This window comes from Schistocerca piceifrons, chromosome 1 (genome assembly GCF_021461385.2).
Source record: "Schistocerca piceifrons isolate TAMUIC-IGC-003096 chromosome 1, iqSchPice1.1, whole genome shotgun sequence".
NCBI classification, from domain to species: domain Eukaryota; kingdom Metazoa; phylum Arthropoda; class Insecta; order Orthoptera; family Acrididae; genus Schistocerca; species Schistocerca piceifrons.
In genome coordinates this window covers 446234782-446256579 of record NC_060138.1, presented here as the reverse complement: position 1 = coordinate 446256579, position 21798 = coordinate 446234782, and the positions used below count along the sequence as shown (strand labels likewise).

The 21798-nt window shown below is 41.2% G+C and overlaps 1 non-coding gene across 1 annotated transcript; it reads right to left on the bottom strand.

Moving 5' to 3' along the window:
* Positions 1–16001: 16001 nt before the first annotated feature.
* Trnat-ugu lies at positions 16002–16075 on the bottom strand. The gene has a single exon. It is a non-coding gene; the product is annotated as a tRNA-Thr (tRNA).
* Between the last annotated feature and the right edge of the window lie 5723 nt (positions 16076–21798).

The following is a 21798-nucleotide window of genomic DNA, read 5'->3' as shown; positions in this document are numbered from 1 at the left end:
AAACATATTTATTCTTACATATTACAACATTTCTGCAGTTCTGAACTCCCCTCTGTAGAAATTAACATCAATACTGAAAACAAAAATCTTGTGAAACTCTGCTTGCCCAGTTCTTCCATTAGATTGAGAAAACAATACATACCACATCGCAGATGTGTGACATGTTCCCTGACAGCTGAAAGGCATGAACAAAATATGAGCATACAAAATGTCAGACCTGCTGTGTGGTTGGATTGAAGGGTTTCTAGCAAACAGAACACAGCGTGTCATTCTCAACAGAGAGATAACTTAATACAAAAACGCAATTTCAGACATATTGCAAACAAGTGTTTAAAACCATCACTTTTCACAATGTATATGTAGGGTGGACCATTTTAATCCTTAGTGGGGAATAACTCAGGATAGAGGTGTGATACAGCAAAGCATTTTAATATTTGATTTAAGATTTGGAAAGAGTGGCCGTATAAAATGATACATATTTCAAAGTCACAGCAAGGCTCAGTGAAGGTCATGTAAGGAAATATCCTTTAGTTCTCTTAGGGATTAACTCAGAATAGAAAAGGGATACAGCAAAATGCAGTATTAGATACAAATTGGAAGGGGTATCTCAAGTAATGAGAGGTTCTCTCAGCAAGAGGTGAGGAGTAGTGAAAAATAGTTGGGAAAGACAATGAAAGATGTAGTAAACTAAAACAGATTAAAGCAAAGAAACAGTGTAACTGAAGAAATTAACGTAAATTAAGGCCAGGTGGGTGGCAAAACCAAGGACATGTTGTGGTGCTAGTTCCCACCTGTGGAATTCTGACAAACTGGTGTCTGCAGGAAGAATGCAGATGGCGCATGTGGTGAAACAGGCACCAAGGTCATGAATGTCATGTTGAAGAGTGTGCTCTGCAACAGGATATTGCTAGTTGCCAGTATACACCCTCTGCCTATGCCCATTCATCCTAATTGATAGTTTGGTGGTAATCATGGCAATGTAGAAGTTGTAACAGTGTTTACATAACAGCTGGTATATGACATGTGTAGTTTTGTATGTGGCTCTCCCTTTGATAGTGTATGTTTTCCAGTTACAGGGCTGTTATAGGTGATGGCAGGGGGGAGCATAGGGCAAGTCTTGCAGCAGGGATGGTCACAGGGATATGGTCAGTAGGGTAGGGAGATGGGTGCAAAAGGAGCATAGGGACTGACAAGAATATTGCAGAGATTGGGAGGAAGACACAAAGCTATTCTAGATGTAGTGGGCAAAATTTCAGACAGAATTAATCTAATTTCAGAGCATGATTTTAGAAAATCATGGCCCTGTTGAAATAGCTGATTAACATATTCCAGACCATGGTAATACTGTCACCAATGGGATGCTCCAAAGTTGTTTTATTGAGGGATCAGCAGTAGCAGAAGCAGGATTGCAAACATATGACATCCTTCCTACTCACATTAATCAACTTCATACTTACTAACAACTACTTCACCATTGCGGGCGCAGACATACAAACAGATGAGGGGTACAGCCATGGGAACCAGGATGACTCCTTCCTATGTCAATCTTTTCATGGGTTGCTTGGAGGGGGGAATTCCTGGGAAATATAAATCTTCAGCCCCTGGTTTGGTTTGGATACATTCATGACATCTTTGCCATATGGACTCATGGTGATGCTGACCTGCTAAAATTCCTGGAATCTCTTTAATAGCTACTCCAAATTGAATTTCTCATGGTCCTATGCTGAATTCCATATCTTTTTCCTGATGTTGATCTCATTCTCACCAAAGGCAAGCTACACACTTCTGTCCACATTATAACTGCCAACAAACAACAGTACTTACATTTTGGCAGTTGCCATCCTTTCCATGTCAAACGTTCCCTCCCATACAGCCTTGGCATCTGAGGGAAACATATATGTTCAGGTGCAGACTCTTTACAGCAACACACCACCATTCTCACCTCAGCCTTCACTGCATGTCATTAACCCACCAGCCTAGTTAAAAAGCAGATTTCCTGGGCCATCACATCCAATCATGCTACTGCTGATCCCTCCATAAAACAACTTTGGAGTATCCCATTGGTGACAGTATTACTATGGTCTGGAATGTGTTAATCAGGTATTTCAATAGTGCCATGACTTTCTAAAATCATGCCTTGAAATTAGATCCATTCTATCTGAAATTTTGCCCACCACATCTAGAATAGCTTTGTGTCACCCTCCAAATCTCTGCAATATTCTTGTCAGTCCCTATGCTCCTTTTGCACCCATCTCCCCACCCTACTGACCATATCCCTGTGACCATCCCTCCTGCAAGACTTGCCCTATGCACCCCCCTATCATCACCTATAACAGCCCTGTAACTGGAAAACATACACTATCAAAGGGAGAGCCACATACAAAACTACACGTCATATACCAGCTGTTATGTAAACACTATTACACCTTCTACATTGCCATGACTACCACCAAATTATCAATTAGGATGAATGGATATAGGCAGAGGGTGTATACTGGCAACTAGCAGTATCCTTTGCAGAGTATGCTCTTCAACATGACATTCATGACATTGGTGCCTGTTTCACCACATGCGCCATCTGAATTCTTCCTGTAGACACCAGTTTGTCAGAACTAGCACCACAACATGTCCTTGGTTTTGCCACCCATCTGGCCTTAACTTCCGTTAATTTCTTCAGTCTCAGTGCTTCTTCACTGTAACTACTCTTTGCTTCAATCTGTTTTAGTTTACTACATCTTTCATTGTCTTTCCCAACTATTTTTCACTGCCCCTCTCCCACCTCTGTTATGTACAATGCACTTAGCTTTTCACTCTTATTAACTCATGCATGATGTTTAAGCAGTAATCTCTTTCTGCATACTACCCTGTCTTCGACTTTTAAGCTCTCATGTTGTCAAATCTCATCTAATGCAGTCCCTAACAATCAGTCTCTCCTTCTCATTCCATACAGTAAGTCTCCCCTGACCTGTGGTTCAGGTGACTTACCTGAAATCTACCCCAGTTCCTACACCTCTCCAGTCCTTTTCCTTCACCCCTCTTCCTTCCCCTTCAACCCTTCTGCCTGAAGAAAGAGCCACTGGCTCCAAAAGCTTGCCAATTACAACCCTCTTTTGTATGAGTGTTCTGGCACCACCCTTTCAGAAGATTTTTTATCTATCCAATTAAACACTTAAAACAGCAGTAGATGGGAGATATTACTAACAAGACTGAGAGTACAGCTGACATGGAGATTACCTATGTGATGCGTATATGCTGGTACTTATGGTACAGCCTAATATGCCTAAATAGTTGCTCTATTGAAATCTGACAGTTCTGAGCGGCTAGCATTTGGCCCAGAGAGGCAATAAATGTTGAGTTCAGGGTGGCTTGCAGGTGGATCAGGCTCTCTCCAGAAAGGGGGACCAGATATGTCACAATAGGTGTCACTAATTATCAGGCCTTGTCCTTACACCTCTAAAAGTTGTGTGTTACTCAAGCTTCCCCAGTGATAACATGTGCAGATGGCAGTTACTGGATCAGACACTGAGAAGAGCTGATATGATCCTCCCCTTTGGAAGTATTCAGTTTTACTTGTAATCACTTCCCAAGAACACACATACGCAGGCTACTTGATGATGATGATGATGATAATGATCATGAATACAATGGGGTTTCATGGGCACATGATAGAAAGTTCATTACCGCCCAAACTAAAATGTAATGTGGAGGAAGATCATAAAAGTGTTAAAATGGGAACTGTGAATACAAATGTGAAGAAACTCCTGAAAACTTGTGCACGTGCCCGCCCCCCCCCCCCCCCCCCCCCACACACACACACACACACACACACAAACAACTAAAAGCATATCGTCAGATCTATCACATGGTAAAAAGGGAAGAATCAGTAGAAAAAATTAAAAGAAGACAGCAGATAGCTTCAGCTGACTGATCACTGCAACACACTAAAATCTCCATCCTAAAAACTTAGGCCGGAGTCCAGACATATCACAAAATTTTTAAAGCTTGACCACACTCGCCTTGTCATCAGATAAAATAGAGAGCAGATTCCAAGCTAAATTTGCTTCTATGTGCTTATTATAAAATACAATTCACTCAATTAAAATGTGGTAGATACTGACTTGCAAGCTGTAAGTATCACACACAGTAGGGGTCTCTCACAGGAATAGAATGCCATGTTTTAGGGGACAGTGCCCAACATAGAGACAGGCCATGGCCATTTCATCTGGTGAGTGACTGGCATGAGGGATGCCACAGCTGGATAGCTTGCTTCACTGACCACAACTTACCACCTGTCACTGCCAGTCACTCCTCCCCCCACAACTGCATGGATCTGTAACTCAGCAGTGAAATGATAGTCTGCAGGGGAATGGTGGAATGGTACATTCTGTAACATTATGCTCCTTGCAGGCCTCCTTGGTGGCTTTGCCTGCCTATTCATTTCCACAAATTCCCATGTGGCCTGGTAGCCAGCAGGATGAAGCTGTCTTCCCCTACTGCTGTAGGAAGTACCAGTTTGCCATTTATGAGCTGTACCATTTTCTCTGCTGGGTACACTAGTTGTAACTATGTACGGCACTGAGGAAATCAGAGCAGTGACAAGCTATTTGCCCTGAGATGCCTAATCTGCTTCAGTACCTTCAGGATTGCATGGAGCTCTGCAGAGAATACTGTATAGGTATGGGAAAGAAGAATCCTGGAGACATGGTCGGGGAATATGATGAAATAGCCAAGAGAGTCGTCTTGTTGTAACCTGTTGGTGCACACAACTGTAAAACAGTGATCCCTATCTAAAATGTTATAAAACAGAGACTGAAATGTAAAATAGGGAGTCAAATCTTTCTTAAAATTCGCCAAGTCTAAAATAATTCTGGGCCTCTGAAGGAGCCAAGGCAGAGATCTGATCCAGCCACAACCATCTCTAAAAGGCAATCCATCATGCGAATTCCATAGGGACACGCTGCTCAGTTTCAAGTATGAAAACATGTTTCCACTGGTCGTCATTCAATGGTATTGTTTCCAATTGTGTATGGTGTGGACAGTAATTACAGGTCAGTCACACCATGAGGAGTCGTCACCTGATGTGAAGCAGCAGCTCACCATCCTCAACACAGTGGCTTGGTATGGGGTTGTTTCTAAAGGCCCCAGTGGCCAGCATAAATACTTCAAGATGCACAACACCTGAAATCTTTAAATAAGAGGGTTGTACAGATATATACACAGCAAAACTGGAGAAGACAAGTCCAGTCTCCTCTCCATGAATTGTGGCCCAAGACATTTTAAAATACTGGGTGCTTTTAGGGACTGTCTTTTCAGGTCCCTAAGGTGTGGCAACCATGTAACTTTTGAGTACAATGTGAGAACACCGGATGGGACATTTAACAACAGACATCATACTACTAATAGCTATGGCAAAACAGTCACACTTAAAACACTGTCTTGAGGGACATCATTTTCCTGCTCACAGTGATCAAAAAGGATGTCACCAACTTACTATCTAAAAAAATAGTGGAATGAGTGGAAGGACTGTATGAAGACAGCAAGACATCCTTAATAACCTCATGCATGGAGCTGCCCAAAAATAATATCACAGGCATTCTTGATGTCAAAAAATATACCCAGAAGGTGATGATGGCACAGGAATGTCTGTTGTGTAGCCATTTCCAGAAGGGCCAGGTTATTAAGACATTGGAGCCTAATGGGTCAGCAATCCAGTTAATACCCAGGTCCTGAGGAAATTTGCTACAATTTACAATTTTTTAATAAATTTACTAATCAATTTACCTCTTTAGGCAGTATATCAGCTTAACCTTCTATCCTTCCTCTTTATGAATATGTATATGTTTAGCACAAATAAATTATACAGGGATTTGTAGATATTACTCTAAAGATGCTGTTGTTTAGCATTTTTATTTTCCCCCGAAGTGGACAATTTTTTCATAAGTCGTAGGGAATGGTAGGCTATTGACTTAAAATCACTTGTCAGCAGGAAATACTAAATGCTTCATTTTATAGGTAAAGTGTTTTAGAGTGAAATGTTTTTTTTTCTCATTTTTACAAATTAGAGAAATTCACTCGGGTATGAAATCTTTCAAAACACTCAGGAACACAAAGGCCTACGTTACATGGCCAATAGTAATATCTGGTCCAAATCAAACAATGGAAAATCCAGGATGGAAGGTAACAATACCAGAAAAGGAAAGTTGCTACTCACCATATAGCGGAGATGCTGAGTCATGATAGGCACAACAAAAAGATTCACACAATTAAAGCTTTCTGCCATTAAGGCCTTTGTCAGGAGTAGACACACATACACACACGCACACACACACACACACACACACACACACTCACATAAACACAACTTGCACACACGTCTGCAGTCTCAGAGAGCTGAGACCACACCATATCTGGTCCCTTTCGTCACTACCTTTCCTGCAGCTTTCCCTTGTTCCCAACAGACCTTGATCTTCTAGCTGGGTTTGTTTTCTTTTCTGATGGTGGCAGTTTCTCAGGAAAACGATGTGCTGTGAGTCTGTCTGCACTTGCAATTCCAGATGCTGAATGTGTTTTTCTTCACCATAGTTCCAACTCCCAATGTATTTCTTTCCCATAGTTCTTCAAGGACTGCAGGACTTGTATAAAATCTGTCCATGTATACCACATGTCCCTTTCCCAATAAAGAGGAAGCAGCAGTAATTTGACTGAATTGTCAACATTGCTTTTTCCTCCAGTACAAACTTCAGCACCGCACATGTAACCTGTTTGAGAATCACTTACAACATACAGTTTTATCCCATATTTCTCTGGTTCGTCTTTCAGATAAACAGGGAATCCAAGTTTTCCTCAAAAAGAACATATTGCTTCATCCACAGTCAGATTTCATGATGGATGAAAGACTTTTCTGCATCTTTCTGTGAAAAAGTCCCAAACACGTCTTATTTTATGCAGAGGGTCATGGCCTGGTTCCACTTGAGGTGTCCATAGTGCATTATTGTTCACACACAGCATCCTGAATGTAGCAAAAAATCCGTCTCATGACATTAGCTGAGAAGCAAATGATGAAACAAGCACAGGGTCTTTAGACCAATAATCCCTAACTTAAGGTTTCCTTACAACACACATGTGCAAAATGATTGCAAAATTTGACACACTTCATGTATCCTCACTGCTCTCAATTTCTTCCATAAAGATCTTGGTTTGAATCTGTTCTGACAGCGAAGTTCAGAAATAGTATCAGTAGCAATATATTTGTCTCTGATTTTACTTTTAGAAACATTCTGTGATAAAAAAACTGCAACAGTCTAGTTCTGTTGATAATGTATCAACAGGAACCTGAATTCCACTCGTTTCTCCAAATAGATGTAATTCAGGGAGTGCATTCATTCTGAAGGGCACGCTGCTGAACTGAATGACAAACCTAACTAATAGAAACTTGTGCATTAGCTTCTTCATACTCACTACCATCGTTTCTATCAGCAGCACAGGTTTCACTCTCCAGCTCATGTGAGTCATCATTGTCTTCTGAAAAATTGGCAATGTCATCCAAAAGATCGTCAAGTTCTGAGCCATTGTTCAAGAGTACTTCAATCTCTAAGTTTGACAAGCGATGTCTGTTAGCCATATTCACCAGTTATATGTTTTTACACATGGGGAGGATGCACACAATAGCACAACAAGGCAGCCGACATAGAACAAAACAACCTTCATCAATATTCTGAGCATGCACGCAGTTCACATAACACTGGTACCATTCATGAGACACTGGCACATGCTAGGCACCAACAATGCACTTACAACATGCAAAACAATTAGTCTTGCCACTTACAAATGTAAAACACGTGTTTAAATCACAAATAAATAAGTCAGAAGTGAAGAACGTATGACATACGTCCGTCGGCTCCAATGTGTTGAAGGCAGAGTGACACCTCCTGAACCCAGACTGAAAGACAACAGATGACCATCCATTTCAAGGTCTTTCCCACACAGCTAATGAGGGCAATACTATGATAATTACTTCCTTCCCTTAAATGTTTAAAATGGCCTCTCACTATGAGCCATGGAAGTGACCTGATACCCAATTGAGATTAAAAAGGGTGAGGAGGATTTCTTTGCTCCACCCCATGAGGTGCCATAACATACTATAATGGACTCTTATCATGACCAGGTGATGTGTCACAAACTTTAGTTAACAGGGAATCCAACTCCCACATGGAGAAGAGGTACTTGTAGTCTTCATTAGTTATGTAACTGAAGTCCCTACCGCCCATCTCAGCAGCCACTCTATGGTGCCAGAAAGCTGAATCCTGACTGGCAGACGTGGTAACTGTGGCAAAATGGGCCACCATAGTCCGGAACGTGTTTTGCAGGTTGGCCTGGAGACTTCCATTGCCTAACACAATAGCCACAGAGCACCTCCCTCCTCACCCAGAAATAGTTCTGATGGTCTTCCATACAACTGTACCTTTAGTGGTCAGGAACCATTGCCATGTGTTCTTCTCACCCTCTCTAATAATTCATCGAAATTTCACCCTTGCTACCAAAAGGTAGGTGAGGTTCCCTGCAGCTGCCAGCACTTTATCCTATATAGAGCCACCTACCTGGTCCTGATGGCAGAGTGGCATTTGTTACTCCATCAAGGGAAAAGTTGCGTTTTCAGCTAGCCTGGAGGCTGCTGAGTGGATGTTTCACTGATGTGGCAGATTACTTGGGTAATATGATCCACCCGTTTCTGGACACTGTCATGGAGTTCAAACACAGCAAGTTGGCTGCAAGGCAACCAGTCCGCAATAATGAGCATCCATCAGGTACTGTACTGTCTGGCAAGTGAAACCAGACTGGGAAGTGAACACTTGAGTCAAGACATCGAACACTTAGAGTTGAGTGGTGTGTGCGAAGGCTGGAGAGAGTACTGAGAGACTGACAGCAGTGCACGATGCTGTTTCAGTGCTGAAATGTGTGCTCTGCCTCATGTTCGATACACATGCATGTGAGGACATGAGAAGGCTCTCAATTGCTCTATCCCTGGATAGGTGGTTGCACAGCCCCAAGCACGTCATGTGCATTAAAATCACCACAAAGAATGAAGGGGTGGGGGATCTGAGTAAGAAGATCATGCAGAGGCTCTTCATCCAGCTCTTCATACCGGTGGGGGTAAGGGGGAAGATGGAGGGCTGGTAGAGTGAACATACCATCAAATGATGACACACATGTAGTGATGCAGTGACTGCTTGTGGGCTGTTTGTGAGAAGACAAGTCAGGAGTGGTAGGCATTATTTATGAAAATAGCCACTCCTCCTTTAGCTCTCTCTCCACTAAGATCATCCTTTTCGTGGAGTGCATAGCCACGTAACTCAGAGTGTCACAGAATTTAAAATGCATCTCTTGAAGACAACACACTTGTTTACCCTGAGGTAATAGACATAGTTCCCCCCCAAGTGTCTTGAAACCATTTAAGTTCCATTGCAGTATGGAAGCCATCTTAATGATGAGGTTTTTCCTCTGTCTTTCCCCTTTTGTTGGTGAGAGGGCACTAGTGGGGGGCAGGGTGGGGGTGGGGGAGTAACGTGAGAGACGTTGTAGTTGCCTCATGTAGACACTGACATCCATACTGTCAAAAATATCTCCTTTTTTTTGGAGGGGGGGGGGGGGGGGGGTGAAAGCAGCCTTCGTGGCAAAATTGTTTTTATTACTACCAACTAATGCGTTTCAGCCTTGTAATGCAACATCTGAGTGTCTGGAGACAATAGAATAAAAATTAATATGACAAAATGATAAACAGAATGAGGTATGGTTCTAAGCTGTGCACCCATGCGTACAGGGGACAGTAATATATGCATAAAATCACATAAAAATGTAATGGGATAAGCTTCATCCATCAGTTTCCATGGATGGGCAATAGATAAGAATTAGAAGGGTCCCATTAAGTTTCGGATGTGCAGCCACAAGATTTCTCCTTCTTCTTCTAATATTTCAGCTGTATAACGTTCAGCCTTCTTCAGAGTGAGCCGCAAGACTGCTGCTCCACTGCTTGCTTTGTTCCTTTATACTCATGTACCGTGCAACTGCGCATGTGGCCACATATGCAAATGTGCCAGAGACGTTGGTCAGCGGCAGAGATGTGCACAAAGCACGAGTTACATCTATGACTCAGCAGTTGATCTGTGTTGGCATGTCGATATATCATTGTGAGCTGCACTGTGATGACGTTTTTGTGAGTTTATCACACCAACTGCCAGATGTAAATTCATCATCAAGTGAATCTCAATTGCCTCCTTCACTATCGAGTCCCAAAAAGATGATGTAGTTTCCCAAAATTTCAGTGTTGTCATACAATATACTGTGACCAGTGTCAATACAGTGCTCTGCCACTGCCGACTCGTTAGGTTGTAAAAGTTGTGTGTACCTCCGGTGTTCCGTACATCTTTCTTGGACACTACAAGTTGTTTGTCCAATGTAAGAAAGGTCACATTCACTGATATATTAGTTAGTTTTGATGTAGTGCCTTTATTTACAAAGGTTCCCCTTCCAAAATCTCTACAACTTATTGAAAGAAGTTTTGACAAAGAGATTTCAGTTTTATTCAAACATGTTCTGGCCTCTACATACTTCTTATTTAACAACAAACTTTTTGAACAGATGGATGGAGTCGTCATGGGTAGTCCCTTATCCCTTCTGGTGGCCGATTTATTTATGGAAGACTTCGAGGAGAAGGCGCTTGAATCTGCTGACTTGAAACCCACAATATTCTGGAGCTATGTTGATGATACCTTTGTAGTTTGGCCCCATGGTGAAGATAACTTGCAAGACTTCTTAAGACATCTGAACTCCCTCCATGATCAAATAAAGTTCACAATGGAAATTGAAAAGGAGGGATGGCTTCCATTCTTGGATGTTCTGGTTCGGTGCAGAGGGGATGGCACTTTGGGACATGAAGTGTATTTGAAGCCGACACACACGGATTTGTATTTATGTGCAAATAGCTGCCACCATCCTGCCCACACGATAAGTGTTCTCCAAACTTTGACCCATAGAGCGCATATTATTTCTGATGAAAGCAGTCTGCAAGATGAACTTTCCCACTTACAAAGAGTGTTTGAAGACAATGGGTACTCCCCACAGCAAATACAGAAGGCACTGAAAATTAAGAGGCCACAAAGAAAGCAGAAGAAGACAAAGAAATCTTTAAATCAATGGCCTTCCTGCCATATGTGGGTAGCCTCACATCAAAAATAGGACAGATTCTCAGCAGACACGAAGTAAAAGTGATTTTTCATCCTCCACCCAAGACAGCTGCACTCGTGGTCTCTGTCAAAGATGATTTGCTGCTCTGAAAATCTGGAGTTTGCAAAATTCCATGTGAATGTGGCCTTTCTTACATTGGACAAACAACCCATCCTGTCCAAGAAAGATGTACAGAACACTGGAGGTACACATGATCTTTACAACCTAAAAAGTCGGCAGTGGCAGAGCACTGTATTGACACTGGTCACAGTATGTTGTATGACAACGTCAAAATTTTGGCAACTATATCATCTTTTTGGGACTCGATAGTCAAGGAGGTAACTGAGATTCACTTGATGATGAATTTAATTAATAGAGATACTGGTTTCAACCTTCATAAATCATGGAATCTGGCACTTGGTGTAATAAACTCACAAAGACGTCATCACAGTGCAGCTCACAATGATATATCAACATGCCAACACAGATCAACTGCGGAGTCATAGATCCCGGAGTCATAGATGTAACTCGCGCTTTGTGCATGTCTCTGCCGCCGACCAACGTCTCTGGTACATTTGCATCTGTGGCCACATGCGCAGTTGTGCGGTACACGAGTATAAAGGGACAAAGCGAGCAGTGGTGCGGCAGTCTTGCGGCTCACTCTGAAGTTGGCTGAATGTTATACAGCCAAAATATTAGAAGAAGAAGGAGAATTCTTGCAGCTGCACACTTGAAACTTAATGGAACAGTCTTTGTGCCATCAAAACCTGAAGATTCACAACAAGAATTAGAAGTGTCTGGATGTAGCCTGCAGCCCTCAAATGTCTTACCAGATGTGGGAAGAACCTAATTGGGAAGTAAATGTAGAAAAATAAAATTAACCATGATTAAGGGTGGTTGGCAGGAGAAATGGAATCTAAAATAGATAAATTACTACAGCAGTTAGTTACTTTACATGTACTAAAGCAGGCGCAGCATGTACACAGCACAGAGCCAAACATACGGCATGTGGATGAAGAGCAGAAAATGGCTAAGCAGGTCCACCCAGCACACCAACAGAACTGACTAAGAGGTGTGCGACTGGATTGCCACACTAGTATCATGGGTATGGGCTAGATGGCACAAAGACTGAACCATAACAGATAACACTAATTGCACTGCTTAATGTTAACAATTTAAAAACTTATTAAAATATAAGGGATACCATGTAGAAAGAGAACAAATCACATTGCAGTTAAAAAAGTGTAAATATGTGACAGAAACTTGCTAATAACAAATGTAATAAATGTGTAAAAATACACAGAACATGTGATTAGTACAAGATTAATCAGTGCCGCATCCCAGAACACTCTTAATTGCAAGTTAAATAAAAGTACAGCAACACTAATAAAATACAGTAGAGTCCTGTTAATCCGAACTAACTGGGACCGGATCTTGTTTGGATTACCGATTTGTTCGGATTAGTCAGAATCATGGTGACGAGTTTCTAGAATGAAGTATACCAAGCAGATAAGTAAGTACACCATGACAGCAAATGGGAACAAGTGTGGGAACAATGGATCACTCTCACTCCCTGCCCTTGTTGTTGTGATTGTTGAGACCTTTGTAATGTCAGAGGTCAGTGCACTGCAAGTTGGCTTGCAAAGCGCTTGATTATGTTAGTTATCAATCGCTGGCACATGCAACAGTTGTATTGTATTCGTTCAGGTGTAGTGGTGTACTTATTTTCGTCATGAGTAAACGGAAACATACAATGTTAACTCTCAAAGAAAAACTGAATGCTTTGAAGCGGATAGATAATAGTGAGAATGTACCTAAACTGGCAACGGAACTGGGAGTTGGTAAAGCAACCATTTGTGATTGGAAGAAGAACCGAGTGAAGCTCGAACAGTCCTGTGCAACGTCTTCGGGAAAAACACTCAAAATTCGGCATACTCTGAAACAGTCCCAGTACGATAAAGTGGATGAAGCTCTTTTCCTTTGGTTTACGCAAGAAAGAGAAAGGGGAACTCATTTGAGTGGAGCACTGGTTCAGGAGAAGGCTGTTTACCTGAACAAGTTAATGAATGGTGATGAGTCTTTTAGTGCGAGTACGGGTTGGTTAGACAGATTCAAAAAACATCATGGAATCCGTCAGCTAGCAGTTACTGGAGAGAAGCTTTCTTCTGACCGTGATGCAGCGAAGGAATACTTGGGCGAATTTGCAAAAATGATAAGAGGAGGAAAGTATTCTCCCCAACAAATTTATAATGCTAATGAGACGGGTCTTAATTTTAGGGCATTGCCAACAAAAAGCCTGGCATCAAAAGCAGAAGTCCATATATCCTGGTTTTAAAATGTGCAAAGATCGTGTGACTTTATTAGCATGCAGCAATGCTGCTGGTAATCACAAGCTGCCTTTAATGCTGATCGGCAAATCTGCTAGGCTCAGAGCTTTTGAAAACTGCAACATGAAGTCCCTGCCCGTATATCATCGCAACCAGAGAAAAGCATAGACGCACGGTAAGCTGTTCAAAGAATGGTTTCACGGCCAGTTTTTTCCCTCTGATCGACTGTTTTCTTAGGAAAATCATTTATGTCCCCTTGCAATCCTTTGATTGATAACTCGCAATCTCATCCCAGCACTAAGTAATCGTGTGATGGAGAAATTGCGGGGAAGTTTTTGCTGCCGAATGTTACACCACTTCTACAGCTGATGGACCAAGGCGTACTGCATACATTAAAACTGATTTACAGAAAACAATTTTTAAGAATGCTAATCCAAGATGATAGCATTCCTTTAGTGAACAAAATAAAAAAGACCAATGTGAAGGATGTTGTTTATTGAGCCGCTGAAGCATGGCAGAATATTTCAGACAATACTCTGGGAAAATCATGGAGAAAACTGTGGACATCTCTTGAATTTCAGGACAACCTAGTTGAAAATGAACAGGAAAATCTACTACAAATGATACAGACAATCCCTGGATATGAAGTAGCTAGTGAAGGAGATGTAGATGAGTGGATGGAATGAGATGGGGTGTGCGTGGAGGACCTTAATGATGCTGATTTAGTTGCTGCTGTGACTCAAGACCAGAAAGAACTGGACTGCTGTGATGGAAGTGACAATGAGCCTTAAAGCAACAAAGGAGAGCTGGTGCCACACAGTGGCGCAGCAGAAGCCCTTGACCTCGCGCTACATTATTTGGAGCAACAGCCAACTGCTACACCTGCTGATTTGATGTTTATGATGATGGTGCAACTATCCATCATATAAAAGACTGTCTTCATTGTGCCAAAAAACAATGACAGAGTTTTTGTCATTAGAAGAGTAGAAATATAATGTCCGCTGTATTTTAGTAAGTTTGACAGCTTTTCTTTCATTATTATGCATTGTTTAAATGTAATGTTTTCTTGCCAATTTTTCTAATACATGTGTACTATAATGTGTAAATTAAAATAGTGTATACATAAAGCAGCTTACTGCATGGTTTTCTATACTTAGACTAACATTTTTCATGTTTGGATTAACCAAATGTTTGGATTACCGGGATTCGGATTAGTGGGACTATGTTGTAATTACAAATGCCAAAGAGAGTCTTATGATGTTGCCAAAGAAACAACCTACATGAAATGTGTCACAAATGCTGGCAGGCTGTGGAGCCAACACATCAATTTATAAACTGCACTAATTTCTAAAATATTGCAAGAGAACCTTAAATAAAACCATACAGAAGTGAAATAAGAGTAGCTAGCATAATAAATATGCTCTATGCATGCATTTCATCTATGATAGATAGTAAGAATAAAACCACTGCCAAAAAAAATGATTTACATAAAAATTCCACAGATAAAAGAATAAGTACTAGACAAAAGCACACTTTAGTGTAGAAGAGAGAATAAACAAAAGTTATTCTGTTCAAATCTGAAAGTAAGCAATATCATCTTATAATTGGCACAATTACAACATCAGAAGGCTGGTTTTTACTAACCAGATGATCACTGTCATCCTTTCTTTATTATGATGTGAGTGTTTAATGATCTCCATCTCTTCTAACAAATTCATCTTCTTTCCTTTGCAAGCAGTATGGAGCACGCTCATATTGATTAACACTGGAGGCTGATGGTCGCATGATTTTAGGTACTCAGCAAAGGTTGAGTGACGCTTAATTTGTCCTGTCTTATTTAGTTCTAAACATTTTGCCAGTTTGCCATATATAAGATGCATTGCACTCACTGCTACACCAGAGCCTGTGTATTGGTTGTTCATTATGCATATTCAGCACTTCAGAACTTTGTTAACCAATGAAGAAACAACTTCCATGCCCCGCTTCTTAAATAGCTTAGCTAGGCAATATAAGTTGTCTACAAACTGGATCTTCACAAATTTCATGTTTGAGACTGTCAAGCCTAATGGGATTTTGGATTCATTTGGTGAAGATTTTATTTGTACAAAACATCAACTATCACTGGTTTGTAATCCAAGTGTTAGATTGCCTAACTCCTTCTCTACAGATGACTGGCTTAGTAGAAATTCGATGATTCAATGTCACATTGATTTGAAGGAACTGATCTCTGAAACTGGTAAGGGTGACAAGAGGAAGCACATATAATTGAATCACTTATGGTCAGTTTACAAAATATATCAAAATTATATATGTGAAGACAGTAACTGTACTCGAAAGAACAGAATACTGTTGATGACCGTGCAGCTTTTCCCTGAAATAAATGATGACTAACTGAAACCCTCAGCTGCCGACAGGTGTTGTTGATATACCTCGATACGGACAGTTGAAAATGTGTGCCCCGACCGGGACTCGAACCCGGGATCTCCTGCTTACATGGCAGACACTCTATCCATCTGAGCCACCGAGGACACAGATGAATAGCGCGACTGCAGGGACTTATCCCTTGCACGCTTCCCGTGAGACTCACATTCCCAACTGTCCACAATTCTACATATGTACGGTAATGTACCTTATAGACATTTGCCCATCCACTCATTACTCGCGCTCGCTTTGGCGATTCCCGTAAGAGTTTGGACAACCTGTGCGCATTCGCACAGATGAAGGTCAATGGCTGGGTAGCCTTTAACTATATATGTGAAGACAGTAACTGTTGGGCAAATGACTATAAGGGTCATTACATATGTAGAATTGTGGACAGTTGGGAATGTGAGTCTCGCGGGAAGCGTGCAAAGGGATAAGTCCCTGCAGTCACGCTATTCATCTGTGTCCTCAGTGGCTCAGATGGATAGAGCGTCTACCATGTAAGCAGGAGATCCCGGGTTCGAGTCCCGGTCGGGGCACACATTTTCAACTGTCCGTATCGAGGTATATCAACAACACCTGTCGGCAGCTGAGGGTTTCAGTTAGTCATCATTTATATCGAAATTTACTGTCTCCTCCCCCCCCCCTCCCCCCTCTAAATCTGGAATTGTAGGTTCAATTCATTAAGAATTTTTTTATCATCCATTAATTCATGAGTGAAAGTCATGTTTGGGTATAATGAGTTGAAGTCATCCACCAACAATGGGACGTTGACTACAGGCCTGTAAGCAACAATGAAATTGAGCGTCTGCATAATGCTGATAAAAAAAAGGATCTGCTTTGATCTGTTCAAGTTTTGTCTAAGGTAACTGTGTTCTAAGTGGTTGACCAAGGCATCAGCAACAGAACCTGTCAAACCAGTGCCCGTGGCTAGGCCATCATTTTCTGTTAAAGACCGAGCGTATTGAATTACGTAGCTTATGTGTCTTAATCTGAGCAGGAAGGGTTGGGGTCTTCGGGATCATAACTTTCATCTTAGTAGCAAGGTCTGTGCTTAAAATGTTAGGGCAATCTTCAAATGAAATTTTCAGCTCTTCGCATATGTCTTGGCTGTGTCAGAATCTATTTGCTGAATATTATTTTCTTCAAAGAAAGATAGTGACTTAGCAGTGTAGACCTTTTTATAGAGTACCACCAATGTGTTGCCCTGATTTGCACAGATTAACATTGCTTCTTCAATTTTAATCGATTATTAATAGCATTTAAAGCAAATTGGTCCTTGTTGGAACTCTGATGGGTAGGTTTCTGAATTAGCTTGCTAGCTCTACATGTTATTTTCAATTTATTGGCATTACTACAAGGAGTGGCATCGAGCACAACCTTCACGTCCACTACTAAAGATGTAGTAATCCTATCATCCAGTCTCAGCTGAACGCTGTGCTTGGCCTTTGATTAATAACTGTCTCTCCTGTGTGTTGAACACTATCTCACTATCTTAATCAGACTGAGCACATGCTCAGCAAACGGGAAATACTGTTGTGTTTAAAACACACTTCTTAAGATGGTGGCCACACACCTTTAACTTCTGTCATTTATGGTCATGTGTTTGGGCAATCAATTGACTGGCCTTGCAGATAATGTAACTAATAATTTTCAATAAACTGTCTAAAAGATCACTAGATAAAATGTTAACAGCAAAAAAAGAAACATCATATGTTAAAATGTCAAGTTTGTCTTTTTCTTTGTAAAGATGCCTAATTTCACCAAAAATAATAATTTTAGCTATACTTTTGGAAATCCTTGTTGAGGTGCATATTCTTCCATATCTTTTAAGTTCTCATGAAGATACTGGGGAGTAGGTTCCCTTGGAGATGATGTTTATTAAATTGTATGGTCATGGAGATATTCATGATTTTTAGCTTAAATTTCCTTAATGTCAGAGCCACCAACTCGGGTGCCCGACATGACAAATCTAGGTAATATTGGTTCCACTGTAATTTGGCTGTCTGATGCAGCAAGTGGTTATGAATACTTGTTAATGAAGACAGCCTTCACTGAGCACCTGAAATCAAATGGCCATCAGCTTCCAACATTGAGCAATGTGAGCATGCTGCATACCACTCACAAAAGGAAGGAGATAAATTTGTTAGAAGCAATAGAGATCATTAAAGACTTACGTTGTAATAAAGAAAGACTACCGAGTGATCAATTGTTTAGTGAAAACCAGTTTTCTCATGATGTAATGGTACCAATTATAAGGTCCCTCCCATAATATTGCCAATTTCCAAATTTGGACAGCATAACTTTTGTTTATTCTCTCTTTTGTGCTAAAGCATCTCTTTGTCTTAGTACTTATTCTTTTATCTGTGGGATTTATATGTAAATCAAAATGTTATACAAATTTTTTATTCTTATTATGCTGGCATAATCAAAATGCATGCAACCATCATATTTATTATGCTAGATGCTGTTGTTTCACCTCTATATGGTTTCATTTAAGGTTCTCTGTGACTCTTTTAGAAACTTGTGCAGTTTATAAATTAATGTGTTGGTTTTGCAGCCCTCTGGCACTTTTGACACACACATCAAGCAGGTGCTTTTTCAGCCACATCATAAGATTTCCTTATGCATTTGCAAATTATTTTATTAATGCCACTGTACTTTTGTTTACCTTTCTATCAAGAGCATTCTAGGATGTGACACTGATTAATCTTGCACTAATCACATTTTCTGTGTTTTTACACATCCATTACATTCAGTCGTTATTAGCAAGTTTCCATTAGTTCTTTACAATTTTGTAACTGCACCATTATTTGTTCTCTTTTTAAGTGGTTTCCCACATATTTTTAAATTGTTGACATTAAGTAGTGCAATGATACATTTGAATCTTTGCCCCATCTAGCTCATACCCATGATCCTAGTGTAGTGCATCGGGTCTCACACCTCACAGACATCTGAACAGACATGCTTAGGCAATCATTTTCTGCTCTTCATCCACGTTTTACATGTGGCTCTATACTGTGTAGACCGTGCTGAGCCTGCTTTAGCACATTTAAGGCATCGAACTGGTGTAGTACTAGATATTTTACATTCCCATTTCTCCTGCCACCCACCATTAATCATGGCTAATTTTATTTTTATACATTTACTTCCCACTTAGGTCCTTCACATATCTGATAAGAAATTTGATGACCAGATGTTATATCAAGAAGCTTCTTATACTTGTTTAGTACCCTTCAGTGACTTCTGAAAGATGAGGCTTATCTTACTGTCGTCGTGTATGAGTTTATGGATATATTACTGTCCATTGTATGGGTGGCTGCATCGCTTAGAACCATGCCTCATTCTGTTTGCTATTTTGTGATATTCATATGTGTTCTATCGTCTATGATGCCTTGCAGGGGCAAAATACATAATTGTTCCTTATAAAAATAATTTTGGAGCCAAAACTTTTTTCATTCAAAAATATTCATAACCGGTTGCTGCATCAGACAGCCAAACTGGTACCAATATTATGATTGAAAGTATTGACATCATCTGATCCATCACACAGGACCAAGATCATATTGTCTGACAGCTTCAGACATGATTGTTTTGGCCTAGTCGTATTCATCCCTTGCTTGGATTTTAGGGATGGTGGCTGTTTGCTCGGTCTCTTCTACAATCTGCTGAGAGGGGCTGTTATCCTTTCTGCCATTCAGTTTGATTATAGCTATGGTGGGTAGGCTTGTTTCTAGTGATACAGCCTTGTGGCTGCATTTACAGGTGCAGGTTGAGGTGCCCCAATCAGCTGTCAAGGTCTGGTTGTCGGTACTAGTTTCCTTTACAGGCTGCTTCAACACTGAGTCAAACAACAGCACTACAGTTGGTGGCTGATCTTAAACATTTTTTCCATGTATGAGTATGAGATGTTCTCTGTCTCTTTGACCGCCTGGGTTTTCTCTTCTGTGGAGAAAGGACGTTCTTTGTTCCAAACAGGATGGGTTTGGCAAGAACTGACACACATGGGCAGGACAGAACATCGAATACTGGGTTCATGTACATTGGAGCCACATCTTCCACCAGTAGCTTGATCGTTGCAACCCTTGACTGTATGACCAAAGCACTGACACTTATAGCAGCACATTGGGTTAGGTACATAGGGCCTAACTTTAAGACAGGAAAAGCTGGCCACAATAAATTCAAGCAACTTTGATGAACTGAATGTCAGGATAAAAGATGCCAACTTGTGGAGTTTACCATCAAGCTTGTTCATGAGATTCTGAACTTCAGTGACTGTTGAGCTTTCCATTCCTGCAGCAGTTTTTTGGTGTCCCTGTCCATAATGTCCTGGCACTTCCCAACATCTCCTTCACAACAATTTAGCCTAGTCTGAAGTTCACTGCTTATAGGATATTCTCCAAGTAGTTTGCCACTTAATAACTTGTTTACTTTGTTAGGTTGCAGTGTATCAATCAGCAGTGGACCATTTTGAGCCTCTTGGCAGATTTAAAGTGACCTGAAAGTCCCTCTACAGCTTTATGGAGTGGAAAGATGTCAACTTTTCAAATGAACCTCCTACAGACTTTACATTATACACACTATACATAATTAACCACAGGATGTAAGTCTGTTACTATTATTGGACACATTGAAATTCACAGGTGTTTCAGGTGGATTCGCCACACAAGGTCATTTTGAGGTTTGGGTGTTAATACCGCCGTATGGACCACTCAAACCTCTCATTGTAAAGGAAAGTGATTTAGGCTTCATGGAAGTCCTACTAGCACCTAGGCAAGTAAGTGTCCACCCAGACAGAGCCTCACTTGTCTGGGTAAGTCTTATACAACTGAGTTGTGGCAGGTTTTTCTAGAGGTTACCCATTAACAGAAGTTCAGTCCAAACAAACAGGCCTCCCCCCCCCCCCCCCCCCCACCACCACACACACTTTTTAATCCTACCCAGAGCTTATAGTTGCAGATTACTGGTGGCACTCAACAGTCACCAGCCCAAACCCATACCCAGCAAATGAATGCTCAGCTCCCAAAGGTGCTTGCCATTTAGAATGACCCAGGGCAGGGGCAGTGATGAAACAGTTGTAGGATTTTCAGTTCATACTTCTGCAATGCATCCATGCAACCATATCAATTTCTGGCATCAGTGTGCTGCTACGTAAAGAAAAATTGTTCCATTGTTAGAGATGTCAGGCGTGGATGACAGTTTTAAGTGCATGCTGGCGAGCCTGAGGTGATTGGTGGACTGGAAGATATAGGGCGGAGTAAGCCATGTAGTGAGAGCCAGGTACATGCTAGTTGTGGACTGCAAGCACGGGGAGTGCTACGCCATTGTCTGCATGAGGGGTCAGTGGCTGCTGCTTCATCAGCAGATGGCAGGGAGCGCATCACATCAAAATTAGTGTTTTGCACTCCCACTGATTTTGGTGAGCATCGGCATTCTGCTTGGAATTTGAACTATGTCATTCGCCTTGTCTGGAACAGTAATTTGTCCATCTGTCATCAACTCCAGTTGCATCCAGGTTCATTCTGTAAATTGAACTGCTTTCTGTTAGCACGTTCCAGGAGCATTTTTGCTATATCCTCTGGGGCACATTACATGGGATGTTGTGCTGAAGAGTGAGTTGGGCTTAGCATTTCCCTGGGAGCTTACAGCAAATTTCACTGTATGTGTGGTTAATAGGATGCCTTTCTGATGCAGACTTTCTGGTGTGTGTGAATCATGTTGTCTATAAGGTACATTACCATACATATGTAGAATTGTGGACAGTTGGGAATGTGAGTCTCACGGGAAGCGTGCAAGGGATAAGTCCCTGCAGTCGCGCTATTCATCTGTG